Source organism: Bombina bombina, chromosome 7 (assembly GCF_027579735.1).
Source record: "Bombina bombina isolate aBomBom1 chromosome 7, aBomBom1.pri, whole genome shotgun sequence".
Taxonomy (NCBI): Eukaryota; Metazoa; Chordata; class Amphibia; order Anura; family Bombinatoridae; genus Bombina; species Bombina bombina.
In genome coordinates, this window is record NC_069505.1 from 338,758,564 (window position 1) to 338,778,312 (window position 19,749).

The 19,749-nt window shown below is 42.6% G+C and overlaps 1 protein-coding gene across 1 annotated transcript in view; it reads right to left on the reverse strand.

Annotated features, from left to right (window-relative positions):
- The window catches only part of PSMD6 (proteasome 26S subunit, non-ATPase 6), a 179,988-nt gene that overhangs the window by 130,677 nt on the left and 29,562 nt on the right, over positions 1-19,749 (reverse strand).

Below are 19,749 nucleotides of genomic sequence, written 5' to 3' on the forward strand. Positions count from 1 at the left end.
CCTCACCTGTTCCTGCTATATGAATAGAACTACTTTTGCTGCTATATCTGCAGTCTCTACATAAGTGACAGGGGAAGAAACCTTTGAGATGATTTCCTTTCATATCTTGATCTACCATAATGGTGTTTTCCTTCCTTAATTCACTAGGTGCCAAGATTTGCTTTAGGTTTTTTGCTTTCCTAAATATAATTTTAGGTTTGTAAGCTAATAGGTCTCCTATTATAGGATCCTTTTTGATTATGTGCCAGTGCCTATTAACTATTTTGCTAATTGTTTGATGATTTTCATTATAATCTGTGATGAGGGCTACATTATATTCATTCTTGTCTGCAGTTGCGATTGGTGTACCTTTATCTTTGTATTGTAAAAGGGAACTTCTTTCTGTCGAGGCGGCTCTATTAATGGCTCCTTCTAGTTCCTGTTCTGAGTAGCCTCTTTCATAAAATCTTTGTTGTAGAACATTAATCTGTGTGTTGAAATCAGTATATCTAGAACAGTTCTTTCTTATTCTAAGAAACTGTCCTGTAGGTATATTTCCTTTCCATCTTGCTTGAAAAAGGTTCTAGTGGCAAGGTTACCTTCAACTACAAATATTTCTAAATCTAAAAATGAGATAGATGTTCTACTATATTCATAAGTGAATTTGAGGCCTCTATCATTAGTGTTCATTGCTTGAAAAAAGAGCTTGAGATTTTCTTCAGAGCCTCTCCACACAATTAGTATGTCATCTATGTACCGTTTAAAGAGCACAAGGTCCGCGCCAAACTCATGTGAACTGAGGAAATCATCCTCCCAATTTCCCATGAATATGTTGGCATAACTTGGTGCGAACCTCGTGCCCATTGCAGTATCTTCCAACTGAAGGTAATATTTACTATTAAATTCAAAATAATTGTTCTCTAATATAAATTTTATCCCCTTTAGAATGAATTGTCTTAGATGTATACCCATATTTCCATCAGTACTTAAAATATTATCCACCGCCTGTAGGCCTTTGCCATGGTCTCTGACAGTATACAGTGATGTAACATCACTCGTTGCGAGAATGAAGATTTCTTTCCATTTTATATTTTCCACCAGTTGTAGCACCTGTGTGGAATCCCTAAGATAGGTATTTAGATTTTTTACATACTTTTGAAGGAAAATGTCCACATATCTGGATAGGTTGCAAGTGATGGAGCCCACTCCGGAGATAATGGGTCTCCCTGGGGGGGTTCTCAAGACTCTTATGCACCTTTGGTAGGAATTAAAAGATGGGGGTTCTTGGAAAGTCAGGATATAGATATTTAACGTCATTATCATTCAGAATCCCACCATCTTTTCCTTCCTCCAAAATGCAGAGGAGATTTTTCTTAATTTTCTTGATAGGATTCAAGTCTAATGTTTTATAAGTTTTGGAGTCACTAAGTATTCTATTAGCCTCAGTAATATAATTTGCTTTATCCATGACAACGACCCCCCCACTCCTGTCCGCCGGTTTTATAATTACTTGTTTGTCTTTTTGTAGCCTATCAATGATCTCTTTATCTTTTTTTGTTAAATTGAAATTAGGCTTTGATTTCTTAGGATTAAACTCTTTTAAGTCTTTAAGGACCATTCTTAGGTTTTTTAGATAGGATTTTATTTGGGGGGTTTGGTTGTGTGGGTGGTGGGTTTTACTGTTACTGTCTAATCCATATGTCTAGAGTATGGCTATACACTTGCCCGGTAGGGCTCTAAGAGGAGTTGGTTATAATGAAATCTTATTGCTGTTCTTTCCGTGAATAAAGTGTCAGCTTGAAACAGTTGGTAATTATGTAGGTTAGGTTAACTGTACCATAATATCGTCCCTGACTCATAAATTACTGTTGCTTCAATACCAGGGACACAAAATAATGAAGTGCAATTTACTTGCTTCTGTTGCTTGGGTATTGTTATTGTATATCCTACCCTTAACTTGGTCAGTGTATGATTGCTGTGCTTGACAGCTTGACACTTTATATGTTCATGCTGTCAACTTCAGAAGGTACTCGATTGATACTGGGAATCTAGATTTGAAATTCTAACATTATGTTATCAACTATTGCACTTCTTCATAGATAGGTAACTGTGGGTAATCGTGTGAATACCATTATGTCTCTTAATTTGTCATTCTAAAAATTGTCGTTGTTTAGGACTGTAAGTTGTTACACAACTTAACTGATGAGTAACTATATGTGAAGCCTATGGGGACGTAGGCTTTAGTATTTACCCCCATGCGCTAACATCCGCAGCATGTTATATATTAGAATTTTTATCTTCAATAGCTTAGTAGTTTGTATGGTCTTGCTATTAACACCTTAGGTATCTGACTGATAATGGCGTTCTGAACTTACGTTTCTATAGTTGTTAATCTTATTGGAGTGTTGGCTATTGCAATATATCCACAGTTTATGACTATCGACAGTTACTTAAGTACCACTGTGACTTGTGGTTTACATCTTGAATACTATTGTTGTGTAAACTATAAACATATTACAGTTTCTAAATGGTTTAGTAACTAGGAGTACTACCAACTGAGACACAGGTTTCAGTATCTAGCTACATGCACTTGCATCCGCAGCATGTTTAGGGTTTTAAATATTTATCTGAGACACAATTTTGAGTGTGCTTACATATGTAGCATGTTATTGATTTTAAATATTGATCATCAATATCATATGTAACAAATATGTATATACTTTGCTTTATAGCTTATTAATATGTGTCAATGTTATTGTAACTCTGTTATTGTGTTCAGTATATTTTGTACAGGGTTAACAGTTTTTATGCTGGTTCCCTGGTCTGCGCCTATAAGGATATTCGCTTTAACTTTGCATAGCGTGTAACTTCCCATAACGTGCTGCAAGTAAATTGCACTTCATTATTTTGTGTCCCTGGTATTGAAGCGACAGTAATTTATGAGTCAGGGACTATATTATGGTACAGTTAACCTAACCTACATAATTACCAACAGTTTCAAGCTGAGACTTTCTTCACGGAAAAAACAGAAATAAGATTTCATTATAACCAACTCCTCTTAAATTGCTATTACCCATTCAGCTAAAAAGGAGTCAGAAGCTAAAAACTTATGAAGCACTTATTTGCATCTTCCAGAGAATGCAAAATATGGGCATAACAATGACCCATATTCCCATGGTAAGTATTGGAAAGATTCCAATACATGTAATTGTTCATAACATGACACCTCAGGATATCACTTTATCCAAGGGAACTACTCTAGGATTTGCTCTGGAATCCAGTTATTATACTTTTGGATTCCAGAATAATGTAATAGGGCTAATGCCAGAAAGGTTTTTAACTGAAGAACAGTTAATAGAACATTCCTTTGCATCCATACCAGAAGTATTATTTACAATTTAGTTCAATTTATTTATCCTTTTAGTTCAGAGGAAGGCATCTGTAAAATTGAAGAAGCCTCCCTAGTATTTGATCAACCTATCAAAGAGCAAGAATACCCTAATATCAGGAATCATGGGGGTAATGTAATTTATAATCAAGGTGACCTCACTTCTAGGCTTGAAGAAGCCTACGAGATAGGGCAGACTGAAACCTTTTCAGGATTTCAGAAATAGTCGAAGAGCAAATCTCCTTAGCTAATGGCTGTTCAAATGATGATGTTAAACAATACAGACTTCCCTTAGCATCCTATGATTCACTTTTAGAAATCAAAAGGAACATTGAAGAAAGGGGTATCATCAGACAGGTGCACAGCTCTTATAATAATCCTATTCTAGGTATTTTAAAACCCAATGGACAATGGCGTTTGTGTGCTGACTTAAGACAGCTAAACAAATGAATATACATGTCTGGCTGGCCTGTGTCATATATTGACCAGTGCCTAGCACAGATGCAGGGATCCAAAATATTCACTGCCAATGATTGTGCGCAGGGATATTGGACCATAAAGGTACATGAGGAAGACCAGTATAAACTCGCTTTCTCCTTACAAAAGAATCAATATTTATGGGTCCCACTCCTGTTTGAATACATAAATTTAGGACATGAGTTTTCTGTCTTCATGCATAAGGCTATGCCTGATGCACTAGAAAGGGGGATGTTATCTTATGTTGATGATGTGTTAATCGAAAGCACAGACTTTGAAAAAGACATCACAGAGCTTAAACATGTCCTCAGCCAATTTAAAAGGGCAGGTGTCAAATTATCCTTACAAAAAACTCAATGGTGCCGCACTCGAGTCAACTTTCTGGGACATGAGGTTACTTCTGAAGGGTTAAATCCTCAGACGAAAAAGGTTGACTCCATAATAAATTCTAAGAACCCAACTAACTTAAAGGAATTAAGATCATTCCTAGGTATGACAAATTATTATTTATAGATAATTATGCAGAACTAGCTAAACCACTACTACATCTTCTAAAGAATGATGTGGTATGGCACTTGAGTGAGGCTCAAGAAACAGTCATAAGAGAGCTTAAGAGAAAGCTCACTCAAGCACCTTGTATAGGTGTTACTTTGTGTGCTCTTGGGTGTGATAGATCGTTACTGCTATTTGCCTTATTGTTGCTGAACCCTGCCTGTCTGACTACTCTGCCTGTTAACCCCTAAATTGCTGGATTGATATACTGCTGCTGAACTCTGCTTGTCTGACTACTCTGCCTGTTAACCCCTAAATTGCTGGATTGATATACTGCTGCTGAACTCTGCTTGTCTGACTTCTCTGCTTGATCAAGCCCTATTGTTCTGGATTGCCTCTCTGTTGCCAAACCCTGCCTGCCTGACCATTCTAGTGGTTTACCCTTGGACTGCTTTACCGTTGCCAATCCCTGCCTGCCTGACCATTCTAGTGGTTCACCTTTGGACTGCTTCACTGTTGCCGCTGAAGACTATCCTGCCTGTGGTGAGTGCTGCTTACCTCATCTTGCAAACTTTCTCTGCTCTGGGATATTCCCTATCATTCCAGCTCGAAGCCAGGATAAGAAGACTACTGTCCGAGTTTGGTCTGATAGTGGAGTATCCAACAAGCATAACATTATACTTGGACCATGGAGCCAGATGAGGTGGCACGAGCAGTTTATCTTCAGGGACAGATGTTGGAAACCCATACCACACAGTTGCAGAATATGGATTCCAAGGTAGAGGCTATAACCGCTCAACGTTCTTTACTTGTTACAGCGAGGAATACCAATCCTGTTGTTATACCGCCAGTCTCTGCTCCTGGTACTGCGGCTTCTTCCTCTGCTTCTGGAAGTATACCCCGAATACCATTGCCTGACAAGTATGAAGGTACTACTGATTGCAGGGGTTTTCTAAACCAATGCAGGCTGCACTTCCGCAATGATCCTCACACCTTTCAGTCTCACCAGTTCCTTACTGAAAGACAAGGTCTCTCCCCTTTTGGAACAGAATGCTCCACTCCTGAATGACGCTGATGTGTTCATTTCTGCACTTCTGTCTTTGGGACTTCTGGCCGTACTTCTGGTGCAGATTTTCTCTCCTAGATCTCTGCCAGGGCAAAAGAACTGTGGCACAATTTGCCATTGAGTTTTGTACCTTGGCACTAGAGACCTGTTGGGATGGCAGTGCCCTCAAGGCAGCCTTTAGGAGGGGTCTGCATGAACGCATCAAATATGAACTCACTTATCGTTATATTCCCTCTTCTCTGGATGACTTTCTATCACTTTGTATCAGTCTAGACTCTCGCTTCCAGGAGAGACAAGCCGAGAGAGACAGAACTTGGAGAGTCCTTCCCTCCTGTCCTTAAATCCGCTCGATTTCTGCAGTATCCGACCTCTACCCCTTCAACTTCTCCAGCCACCACAGTAGAGGAACCCATGGATCTTTCCTCTTTCAAACCTTCAGAGTCTGAAAAAGACAGAGAAGAAGGAGATTGAGACTATGCTTTTATTGCGGTTCTAACTCCCACCAACTAAAAGACTGTGACATTCGTCCGGGACAAGCCAATGCTTAGGTGATAACACTGGGGTACCTTAAATCCCCTCACTCCTCTCGGATTCTGAAACCTGTTACCCTCACCTTCCTTCAGAATACTGTCCACACTCAAGCCTTCATTGATTCAGGGGCAGGAGGAAACATTCTTAATCACCGTTTTATGATTCAAGCTGGCTTGCCTCTTCTGCAGAAAAGACATTGTCTCAAAATAACTACTCTGGATGACACCCCCCTTGGTTCAAGATTTATACATTTTGAGTCAGCACCCCTGACCCTGACTGTGGGAGTCCTTCATACCAAACAGCTGCAGTTTGAGGTCATTCATTCCCCAGCACAGTCTGTCATCCTTGGTCTGCCTTGGCTTCAGATACACAGTCCACAGTTCAACTGGGCTGAAGGACAACTGGCCTCCTAGGGTACCTCTTGTTTCCACTCCTGCCTTGCTAAAGTCACTCCTCTGCTCCGCATCCCCATAGCCAGTATACAGACTACTCCAAACCTTCCCTCAGTATACACGGTCTTCACAGATGTGTTTGAGAAAAAAGCAGCCGACGTGCTGCCACCCCACCATCCTTAACACTGCAAGATTGACCCCTTTCCCAGAGCCCCACTTCCTAAAGGGAGGATTTATCTACTCTCCAAAGCTGAAACCAAATCCATGGAGGAGTACATCTAAGAGAACCTAGCTAAAGGCTTAATTCGCCCTTCCTCCTCTCCTGCTGGGGCAGGCTTCTTTTTCATCAGTAAGAAGGATGATGGTCTCAGACCCTGCATTGACTACAGGGCCTTGAACAACAAAACTATCAAGAATCGATATCCCATTCCTTTGATCATCGAACATGTATGACTCACTCCAGGATGATCGCTTCTTCACAAAGCTGGACTTACGTGGGGCATACAATCTGATTCGTTTTTTCCCAGGCCATGAATGGAAGACCGCCTTCAACACATGATCAGGGCATTACGAATACCTTGTAATGCCCTTTGGGCTGTGTAACGCCCCTGCAGTCTTCCAGGCATTTGTCAACGATGCCTTCCATGACCTCCTCAACCACACTGTCATTGTCTATCTGAATGACATCCTTGTTTTCTCTTCCACTTTGGAGGAGCATCATAAACACATGAGACAGGTACTTCAATTCTTTGGTAGCAAAGCTAGAGAAATGTGAGTTTAATCAAGTTCAGATCCAATTCCTTGGTTATATCATCTCGAAGAAGGGTTTTGCCATGGATCCTGCTAAACTCACCACAGTTCTAGAGTGGCCTCAACCTACTTCATTAAAGGAATTACAGAGGTTCTTGGGGTTCTCCAATTAATACCGCAAGTTTATAAAAAACTTTTCTCAAACAGTCGCTCCACTCACTGAATTGACAAAACGGAACAAAGACGGTAAACATTGGCCTCCTGAAGCCATAAATGCCTTCTCTTGTCTGAAAAAGGCTTTCGGTTCTGCTCTTGTGCTCCGCCATCCTGATCCTGACCTACAGTTCACTTTAGAGGTTGATGCCTCCGAGATAGGGGCTGGAGCAGTTCTAACCCAAAGGGATCCTTTGACTTCCAAGTCACACCCTGTAGCCTTTTTCTCTAAAAGCTTTACTCCTGCAGAGAGGAATTACGATGTGGGTAATCATGAACTCTTAGTTATTAAGATGGCTTTGACTGAATGGTGTCAATGCTTAGAGGGCACTGCCAATCCCATTCAGATTCTCACCGACCACAAGAATATGACTTCCTAGATACTGCTCATCGACTCAATCCTCGATAGGCCAGGTGGGCCTTGTTCTTTTCCAGTTTTAACTTTGTGGTCTCTTTCTTCCTGGGACCAAGAACAAGAAGACGGATGCCCTTTCCCGTCAGTTCCCTCACTCAACTGATTCCTCTGAAGCTCCTATTGAACACATTATACATCCCTCCTGTGTGGTTGCTCAACTAAATACCACCCTTTTGCAAAGATTGCAATGTGCCCAGGCCAGTAAACCTCCTGGAGCCCCCATGGCCTCCGATATCCTCTTTGTACCTTTGAACCTACACACCACTGTGCTATCCTGGGCTCATGATAGTAAACTCTCAGGACATCCTGCTTTGACTAGGACTTTTAAGCGTCTTTCCCAACATGTATGGTGGCCTACTAGAAGTCTGATGCTTAGGATTATGTGAAAGCCTGCACAACCTGTGCTGCCAACATAACTCCCAGATCCTAGCCTCCTGGCTTGCTCAAACCATTATCCATTCCAAAACAACCATGGACACCCATAACTATGGACTTCATTGTGGACCTCCCACCTTCTGACCACCATACAGTTTTCTGGGTTGTATTGGATCGGTTCTCTAGACTGGCTCATTTTATACCCTTAACAAAACTGCCATCAGCCCAAGAAATATCTCTTTTTCTCTTGTATGTGGTACAACTTCATGGCAGTCCTGTGAATATTGTTTCCGACAGAGGTCCACAATTCATCTCTACCTTTTGGAGAGCCTTTTGCAGGTTGATTGGAACCATTGTTTCCTTGTCTTCTGGCTACCATCCTCAGACCAATGGACTAACTGAGAGAGAACACCAGGATCTTGAGGCTTATTTTAGAGCCTTTGTCAACGCTTTCCATACCAACTGGTCCGAGTTTTTACCCCTAGCGGAGCTGGCAAGAAACACTCATTGGCACTCTTCGATGTTCTCCATTTCAAGCTGCAGCAGGGTGTTAACCTTGTGTCTTCCCTCTTTCTGCTCAGTCCACTGGGGTTTCTACTGCAGACTGACACATTACTGAACTCACCACTCATTGGCAACGTATTCGCTCTGAGCTGCGTTCAGCTGTCTCTGGATATAAAAAGTTTGCTGATCGTCATAGAGCTTCTGTACGTGCCATCTCAGTAGGTAAACGTGTTTGGGTCTCTACTCGACATATTTGTCTACATTAACCCTGTCACAAATTGGGGCCTAGGTTTATCGGTCCTTACAAAGTCCTGAAAAGACTGACTCCTGTTGCCTACAAAGTGGTCTTGCCAAAACCCTGCGCATACACCCAGTCTTCTATATTTCATTACTCAAGCCTTACATCAAGAATAGATATACCCAGCTCCGAGAACCTCCTCCTCTGCTCCTGGTCCATGGTGACCCTGAATATGAGGTTGCTAAGATCCTGGACTCCAGATACAGGCACAGACAACTGCAGTATCTGGTACTCTGTGGCGGATCGTTCCTGGGTTCCTGCCCGTGATGGGCATGCTCCATCTTTAGTCACTAGATTCCATGCTGTTCATCCTTTGAAGCCAACTCTGGTTCCCGGAGGGAACCCTTGAGAAGGGGGCTATGCCATGCTGTGGGGCTGTGTTAGCTCCGGATGTGTGCGGCACTGATATCATCACCGCATGCGCCTCTGTCTGATGCCGGTCCGGATTCCTGTGGTGCAAATCCTGCGCCTATGTAAGTTTCACAGTAACAATCTATCACTGCCCAAGTATAGGTGTTACTTTATGTGCTCCTGTGTGATAGATTGTTACTGCTATTTGCCTTATTGTTGCTGAACCCTACCTGTCTGACTACTCTGCCTGTTAACCCCTAAATTGCTGGATTGATTTACTGCTGCTGAACTCTGCTTGTCTGACTACTCTGTCTGTTAACCCTTTATTGCTGGATTTATATACAGCTGCTGAACTCTGCTTGTCTGACTTCTCTGCTTGAACAACCCTTATTGTTCTGGATTGCCTCTCAATTGCCAAACCCTGCGTTTCTGACCATTCTAGTGGCTTACCCTTGGATTACTTTACCGTTGCCAATCCCTGCCTGCCTGACCGTTCTAGGGGTTTACCCTTGGACTGCTTCACCATTGCCGCTGAAGACTCTCCTGCCTGTGGTGAGTGCTGCTCACCTCATCTTGCGAACTTTCTCTGCTCTGGGATATTCCCTCTCATTCCGGCTCGGCGACGGGATAAGAAGACTACTGGCCGAGTTCGGTCTGATAGTGGAGTATCCCACGAGCATAACACCTGGTAAGTCATTCTGTGAAATTAATAAATTAGTGGTTTCCAATGAGTTAACCATACACTGGAAAAAGACCAAGGGTCATTCCAGGATCATAGGTCCTGATAAAGAAGGCAATGATCCAGTAGATTCATTAGCCAAACAAGGAACCATGACTGGAGAGCTCCTTAATACTGACCATTTAATGGGTGCAATTCATGTAGAAGCCATTATCAGAAACCAGGCTAAACAACAAAATGAGCCTAACATGGTACAATGAAGTAAGGATTCTCATATAGAAAATCCTGACGACAACCCCATCTCAAAAGAGGACAGTGTTGGTAAGGAAGATCTTAGAATCTTAATAAAGTCCAAATCACAATTCAAATTACAGGATGGTTTGTTAATAAGAACCTCCAAAACAGGCATCCATCAATGGATTGTACCTACTATGTTTAGGGGTCTCATGCTTCAACATGACCATGATGCTACCACATCTGTCCATCGTAGTGCCAAATTAACATATGAAATATTGCGTGATTACACTTTCTAGCCACACAAGTTGAAGGATGTTCAAACTTACTGTCAAGGTTGTTTAATCTGTATACAGTTCCAACCCACTGTGCCAACGCATAGCGCCATTGCAGAAAAAGGGGATGGTAATGCCATGGTCAGATATACAAATCGATTTTATTGGTCCAGTAACTAGGTCATCAAGAGGTAACAGATACATGTTAACAGTAACATGCCTGTTTACCAAATGGGTAGAGTGCAATAGTGAACCTAATAATAGTGCTGAAACATGCACAGCATTGCTCATCAACCACATGTTTTCCAGATTTGGTTTACCCCAGAGGATCGAATCTGATTGTGGGACCCACTTAACTAGCGAAGTGATGACTAAAATGTGGAAAATACTAGGGGTTAAAAGGAAGCTCCATATAGCATATAGAGCTGCCTCTAGTGGTGGTGTAGAGTGTTACAACCAGTCCATTGTGAGAATCCTCAAAATGTTTTTGAGTGAAACAGGTAAGGAGTGGGATGTAAAATGACCTCTAGTCCTAATAGCTTTAAGAGCAACACCAAGTAGTGCTACTAGGATGTCACCTTTTGAATTAATGACTGGCAGAAAAATGGTTCTACCTCAACATTTACTGTATCGTACCTTAGATCAGAATTTAATAAATGCTGCTACCACACATCAATATGTAAAAATTTAAGAAAAGCATCTGCAATATGCTTTTGCATATGCCCAAAAGAACCTAGAAAAATCTGCAACTGCTGCTAAAACTTATTGTGACCTCAAAACTTCCAAAATTAATGATAAAGTTTATCTTAATAATTTTGGAAGAGATCAGGTCAAGGAGAGAAAGTCCCTTCCCTCATGGAGAGGAAATATCCCCAGTTGCCTATAAAATTAGGATCCCAAAAATGATACTTTTATGGATAAATGGATCCAAATTAATCAGCTGCAAGCGTGCCACCCTAGGTCCCAATTCCAGATTATAGATGGAGAATAAAAGGTCATATTCCCAAATACACTAATGAAGTGTTGTAGTTTAAAGTATGAATAAAATGTCTAGTTAAGGACATGAATATGAGGATTCAAAAATAATGGACTCTCTTCCTGTAAGATTGTCTCTAACGCATATACCCTCAGTCCCCTCACCAATTACCACTGGATTTCAGTCAATTCCACTACATGTGTCCTACATATATTGGAATGGAAAGGGGGAATTATGTAATGTAAAAGGTGAGTGACATTGTAAAATATATATATAAATATATCATATTGATTAATATTTCATTTATACGAAATAAAACTTTGGAAGCTTTTATTAAAGTTCTGAACAGGCTCATGACTAGACCTCCTACTGTTCTGACAAGCCAGATTATCTCAAAGTAGAAAGGGAAGACAGTTGTCTCAAATGGTCAGGATGTCACTTCAAAAGAGCCTTATCACATTGTATTCTCAGTTTTGATCTCCAAATGGAATTAACTTCCTACCTACCAGATCATAGAACCCATGTAGTTGGAGAGACAATGGGGCATATTTATCAAGCTCTGAATGGAGCTTGATGCCCCGTGTTTCTGGCGAGACTGCAGGCTTGCCAGAAACAGCAGTTATGAAGCAGCGGTCACAAAGACCGCTGCTCCATAACCTGTCCGCCAGCTCTGAGCAGGCGGACAGACATCGCCGGAAATCAACCCGATCAAGTACGATCGGGTTGATTGAAACCCCCCTGCTGGCGGCCCATTGGCCGCGATTCTGCAGGGGGCGGCGTTGCACCAGCAGCTCTTGTGAGCTGATGGTGCAATGCTGAATATGGCAAGCGTATTGCTCGCCGTATTCAGCGAGGTCTGTCGGACCTGATCCGCACTGTCGTATCAGGTCCGACAGACCTTGATAAATAGAGGCCTTAATGTCTACTGATGACTCAGAATCCCATATATTAATTTAACACAGACATATGATAAACAAATGATGGGACAGTGAATCTCTTTGAATTTATTCAATCCACATATCTGTCTGGAAAGGTTACTAGCTCATATGCCAGACTATGAAAAACCAATTTATATGAGATTACTTATATTTGTAATTTTCATATATTTAATATGTACCTCAAGACTGTATGAATGTACCAATATATATAAGTCTAGGAGATATGTCTCATGTATAGCACATTTACTATATTGAATAAATAACTGTATTGGTGAATTTAAAATGTTTGACACTTTGTGTTAGAATAAATTGCATATATTCTTACATGCATCTCATATACTAATTCATAGAAGTTCTAAATATGACTGGTACATACCTATGTATGCAAAACAGAAAGAGAAGCAGTCTGCCAGGAACCTGGGCCTTGTCAGTGATGTGCAGCCATATCCCTCTAAGTACATTGGGCAAGGCGTCCACGTCTGGTTTTCCCCATCACCCTTAGGGAGACTATCCCCAGGGTCATATTTACATATGCAAAACAGAAAGAGAAGCAGTCTGCCAGGAACGAACAGCATTTCAATAGCTTGTTCTATGGCCCGGTTGCCACCTGGAAGTAGCTTCTTTCTGCCCAATTATGCTTTTCACAGAAGAAAACTTTCCTGTAATATATCAGTCTGATCCCGCCGACATGGTCAGTCCAGCCCCTAAATACCATGCAATTCTCCTCTGAACAAGAAAAACAGCAACCCAAGACGATCATTTCAGCCTTCTCTGGTACTCGTCAGTGAAGTATAGCCATATCCCTCTAAGCACATTGGGCAAGGAGTCTATGGCCTAGAGGCTCCTAACGCTGGTTATTACCGCCCTCTGGTATTTGGAGTCAGTCATTAAAGGGTCTAACGCTCACTTTTCAGCCGCGACTTTTCCATACCGCAGATCCCCTTACGTCAATTGCGTATCCTATCTTTTCAATGGGATCTTTCTAACTCTGGTATTTAGAGTCGTGGCTGAAGTGAGCGTTAGAAATCTAACGACAAAACTCCAGCCGCAGAAAAAAGTCAGTAGTTAAGAGCTTTCTGGGCTAACGCTGGTTTATAAAGCTCTTAACTACTGTGCTCTAAAGTACACTAACAACCATAAACTACCTATGTACCCCTAAACCGAGGTCTCCCCACATCGCCGCCACTCGATTAAATTTTTTTAACCCCTAATCTGCCGACCGCCACCTACGTTATCCTTATGTACCCCTAATCTGCTGCCCCAACACCGCCGACCCCTATATTATATTTATTAACCCCTAACCTGCCCACCACAACGTCGCCGCCAGCTACCTACAATAATTAACCCCTAATCTGCCGACCGCCACCTACGTTATCCTTATGTACCCCTAATCTGCTGCCCCTAACACCGCCGACCCCTATATTATATTTATTAACCCCTAACCTGCCCCCCACAACGTCGCCGCCAGCTACCTACAATAATTAACCCCTAATCTGCCCGACCGCCACCTACGTTATCCTTATGTACCCCTAATCTGCTGCCCCTAACACCGCCGACCCCTATATTATATTTATTAGCCCCTAATCTGCCCCCCTCAACGTCGCATCCACCTGCCTACACTTATTAACCCCTAATCTGCCGAGCGGATCTCACCGCTACTATAATAAAGTTATTAACCCCTGATCCGCCTCACTCCCGCCTCAATAACCCTATAATAAATAGTATTAACCCCTAATCTGCCCTCCCTAACATCGCCGACACCTAACTTCAATTATTAACCCCTAATCTGCCGACCGAATCTCGCCGCTACTGTAATAAATGGATTAACCCCTAAAGCTAAGTCTAACCCTAACCCTAACACCCCCCTAAGTTAAATATAATTTAAATCTAACGAAATAAATTAACTCTTATTAAATAAATTATTCCTATTTAAAGCTAAATACTTACCTGTAAAATAAACCCTAATATAGCTACAATATAAATTATAATTATATTATAGCTATTTTAGGATTTATATTTATTTTACAGGTAACTTTGTATTTATTTTAACCAGGTACAATAGCTATTAAATAGTTAAGAACTATTTAATAGCTAAAATAGTTAAAATAATTACAAAATTACCTGTAAAATAAATCCTAACCTAAGTTACAATTAAACCTAACACTACACTATCAATAAATTAATTAAATAAAATACCTACAATTACCTACAATTAAACCTAACACTACACTATCAATACATTAATTAAATACAATATCTACAAATAAATACAATGAAATAAACTAACTAAAGTACAAAAAATAAAAAAGAACTAAGTTACAAAAAATATTTACAAACATCAGAAAAATATTACAACAATTTTAAACTAATTACACCTACTCTAAGCCCCCTAATAAAATAACAAAGACCCCCAAAATAAAAAAATGCCCTACCCTATTCTAAATTACAAAAGTTCAAAGCTCTTTTACCTTACCAGCCCTGAACAGGGCCCTTTGCGGGGCATGCCCCAAAGAATTCAGCTCTTTTGCCTGTAAAAAAAAAAAAATACAATACAATACCCCCCCAACATTACAACCCACCACCCACATACCCCTAATCTAACCCAAACCCCCCTTAAATAAACCTAACACTAAGCCCCTGCAGATCTTCCTACCTTATCTTCACCATACCAGGTTCACCGATCGATCCAGAAGAGCTCCTCCGATGTCTTGATCCAAGCCCAAGCGGGGGGCTGAAGATGTCCATGATCCGGCTGAAGTCTTCATCCAAGCGGGAGCTGAAGAGGTCCATGATCCGGCTGAAGTCTTCATCCAAGCGGGAGCTGAAGAGGTCCATGATCCGGCTGAAGTCTTCTATCAACGGCATCTTCAATCTTCTTTCTTCCGGATCCATGTTCATCCCGCCGACGCGGAACATCCATCTTCACCGACGACTTCCCAACGAATGACGGTTCCTTTAAGGGACGTCATCCAAGATGGCGTCCCTCGAATTCCGATTGGCTGATAGGATTCTATCAGCCAATCAGAATTAAGGTAGGAAAATCAGAATCAAGTTCAATCCGATTGGCTGATCCGATCAGCTAATCAGATTGAGCTCGCATTCTATTGGCTGATCGGAACAGCCAATAGAATGCGAGCTCAATCTGATTGGCTTCAATAAGTTCATATATTAATCACTCGCTGGTCTTCAGCCATCTGTGGTTAAACAAGTGTTTATTAGTGTGACATTTCGGGACACAAAAACAGTCACAAAACCAGATTGGGCCTCATCGGTGAGGTGCAGCCACATTCCTCTAAGCAAGCACTGGCCAAGGAGTCCATATCTGGTTGCCCCCATCACCCATAGGGAGAGTTCCTAGGTTCATTCCTGTTAGAGCGCTTCTCTCTTCTGTATGCAAATTAATTATGACCCTGGGGAACTCTCCCTATGGGTGATGGGGGCAACCAGATATGGACTCCTTGGCCAGTGCTTGCTTAGAGGAATGTGGCTGCACCTCACCGATGAGGCCCAATAGGCCGAAACGATCATCTGGGGTTGTCATGTTCCTTGTTCAAAGGAGAATTGCCTGGTATTTCGGGGCTTGACTGACCTTAACTGGCGGGATCAGACTGATATGCTTCAGGATAGTTTTCCAATGTGAAAGGCACACTGGTCAAAAAGAGGCTGCTCCAGGTGGTAAATCGCCAGAGAACTCGCTGATGAGCTGTTGTTCGTTCCTGTTAGAGCGCTTCTCTCTTCTGTATGCAAATTAATTATGACCCTGGGGAACTCTTCCTATGGGTGATGGGGGCAACCAGATATGGACTCCTTGGCCAGTGCTTGCTTAGATGAATGTGGCTGCACCTCACCGATGAGGCCCAATAGGCCGAAACGATCGTCTGGGGTTGTCATGTTCCTTGTTCAAAGGAGAATTGCCTGGTATTTCGGGGCTGGACTGACCTTAACTGGCAGTATCAGACTGATATGCTTCAGGATAGTTTTCCAATGTGAAAGGCACACTGGTCAAAAAGAGGCTGCTCCAGGTGGTAAATCGCCAGAGAACTAGCTGATGAGCTGTTGTTCGTTCCTGGTAGAGCGCTTCTCTCTTCTGTATGCAAATTAATTATGACCCTGGGGAACTCTCCCTATGGGTGATGGGGGCAACCAGATATGGACTCCTTGGCCAGTGCTTGCTTAGAGGAATGTGGCTGCACCTCACCGATGAGGCCCAATAGGCCGAAACGATCGTCTGGGGTTGTCATGTTCCTTGTTCAAAGGAGAATTGCCTGGTATTTCGGGGCTGGACTGACCTTAACTGTCGGGATCAGACTGATATGCTTCAGGATAGTTTTCCAATGTGAAAGGCACACTGGTCAAAAAGAGGCTGCTCCAGGTGGTAAATCGCCAGAGAACTAGCTGATGAGCTGTTGTTCGTTCCTGTTAGAGCGCTTCTCTCTTCTGTATGCAAATTAATTATGACCCTGGGGAACTCTCCCTATGGGTGATGGGGGCAACCAGATATGGACTCCTTGGCCAGTGCTTGCTTAGAGGAATGTGGCTGCACCTCACCGATGAGGCCCAATAGGCCGAAACGATCGTCTGGGGTTGTCATGTTCCTTGTTCAAAGGAGAATTGCCTGGTATTTCGGGGCTGGACTGACCTTAACTGGCGGGATCAGACTGATATGCTTCAGGATAGTTTTCCAATGTGAAAGGCACACTGGTCAAAAAGAGGCTGCTCCAGGTGGTAAATCGCCAGAGAACTAGCTGATGAGCTGTTGTTCGTTCCTGTTAGAGCGCTTCTCTCTTCTGTATGCAAATTAATTATGACCCTGGGGAACTCTCCCTATGGGTGATGGGGGCAACCAGATATGGACTCCTTAGCCAGTGCTTGCTTAGAGGAATGTGGCTGCACCTCACCGATGAGGCCCAATAGGCCGAAATGATCGTCTGGGGTTGTCATGTTCCTTGTTCAAAGGAGAATTGCCTGGAATTTCGGGGCTGGACTGACCTTAACTGGCGGGATCAGACTGATATGCTTCAGGATAGTTTTCCAATGTGAAAGGCACACTGGTCAAAAAGAGGCTGCTCCAGGTGGTAAATCGCCAGAGAACTAGCTGATGAGCTGTTGTTCGTTCCTGTTAGAGCGCTTCTCTCTTCTGTATGCAAATTAATTATGACCCTGGGGAACTCTCCCTATGGGCGATGGGGCAACCAGATATGGACTCCTTGGCCAGTGCTTGCTTAGAGGAATGTGGCTGCACCTCACCGATGAGGCACAATAGGCCAAAACGATCGTCTGGGGTTGTCATGTTCCTTGTTCAAAGGATAATTGCCTGATATTTCGGGGATGGACTGACCTTAACTGGCGGGATCAGACTGATATGCTTCAGGATAGTTTTGCAATGTGAAAGGCACACTGGTCAAAAAGAGGCTGCTCCAGGTGGTAAATCGCCAGAGAACTAGCTGATGAGCTGTTGTTCGTTCCTGTTAGAGCGCTTCTCTCTTCTGTATGCAAATTAATTATGACCCTGGGGAACTCTCCCTATGGGTGATGGGGGCAACCAGATATGGACTCCTTGGCCAGTGCTTGCTTAGAGGAATGTGGCTGCACCTCACCGATGAGGCCCAATAGGCCGAAACGATCGTCTGGGGTTGTCATGTTCCTTGTTCAAAGGAGAATTGCCTGGTATTTCGGGGCTGGACTGACCTTAACTGGCGGGATCAGACTGATATGCTTCAGGATAGTTTTCCAATGTGAAAGGCACACTGGTCAAAAAGAGGCTGCTCCAGGTGGTAAATTGCCAGAGAACTAGCTGATGAGCTGTTGTTCGTTCCTGTTAGAGCGCTTCTCTCTTCTGTATGCAAATTAATTATGACCCTGGGGAACTCTCCCTATGGGTGATGGGGGCAACCAGATATGGACTCCTTGGCCAGTGCTTGCTTAGAGGAATGTGGCTGCACCTCACCGATGAGGCCCAATAGGCCGAAACGATCGTCTGGGGTTATCATGTTCCTTGTTCAAAGGAGAATTGCCTGGTATTTCGGGGCTGGACTGACCTTAACTGGCGGGATCAGACTGATATGCTTCAGGATAGTTTTCAAATGTGAAAGGCACTCTGGTCAAAAAGAGGCTGCTCCAGGTGGTAAATCGCCAGAGAACTAGCTGATGAGCTGTTGTACGTTCCTGTTAGAGCGCTTCTCTCTTCTGTATGCAAATATATATATATATATATATATATATAAATTAGAGGTGTTTCTTTGCCTTCGTGATTTTAGGGAGTGCTAGATGTAATAAACATGTTTCTGGACTACGTGTGGTTGGGAGTCCTAGCTGTGAGCATAGATCTAGTATTTCTCCGCATAAGTGTTGTATATGTGGGCAACTCCACCAAATATGTAGATCGTCTCCCGTATTTCCACAACCCCTCCAGTACATAGGTGAGTTTGTGTTAGAGATCCTATGGAGTCTGCTAGGGACCCAGTGCTATCTAGTTAGTCGTTTAAAATATAGTTCATATAGTGTAATGCAGTGTATAGCTGACTTTATTGCTTTGATCGCTATAGACCAATGATTAGCGTCTAGGTCTCGTCCGAAATCTCTTTCCTATGCTGTGATGTTATGGGTCTTACATAATGATGAGAAGTCTAGCATGCATTGGTAATGTACCGTCAGCGGTCTCTGTCCTTGTAAGCCTGCCTTCCATCTGGTTTCCCATATAGTTAATTCCCTAGGTGCTGTTCGGACAAAGCCCCAGCTATGTATTAAGGATCAAAAGTGCATAGTCTCAAACTCCAGCTTAGGGGAAATATTATACCCAATTTTTTATCTCAGGGTATGTAAGCCAGCTAGTTCCATTATATAAGTCTCCTATTACTTTGATATTGGTATGTTCCCATACCCTAGGGTTTGACTCCGGTAATCCCAGGATCAATCCTCTGACTTCCTGAATTGGGGAAGGGTGGGGGCAACCTGACGAGTGTGTCTAATTTTATGCCATAAACTTAAACATTCTTTTATAACTACATTAGTAAGGGGGGATCGAAAGAAGGCAATGATGTGGTATCCAGATCAAATCTGAGGGACAGACATCGAACGGCAATGATGCCTGTTCTATCTCATACCACCTGGGTCGCTCACCTGAACCCCGCCAGTCTGAGATGTGCGTCAGCATAGCTGCCTCATAATAGGATCTCAAGCTAGGTAGGCTAAGGCGACCTCTATCAATAGGGGACTGAAGGAGGGTGCGTGAAACCAGAGGGCGTGATTTATTCCAAATGTAAGTGTTTAGTAGAGATTGGTAGTTACAGTATCTATTAGGGCCTTTGGTAATTTTAAGGGTAGACATCTAAATAGATAGGAAAGCTTTGGGAGCAGCAGCATCTTAAAAGCTGATGTGCAGAATCAAAATGGGTAGGTTCCTAAACTTACATTCCT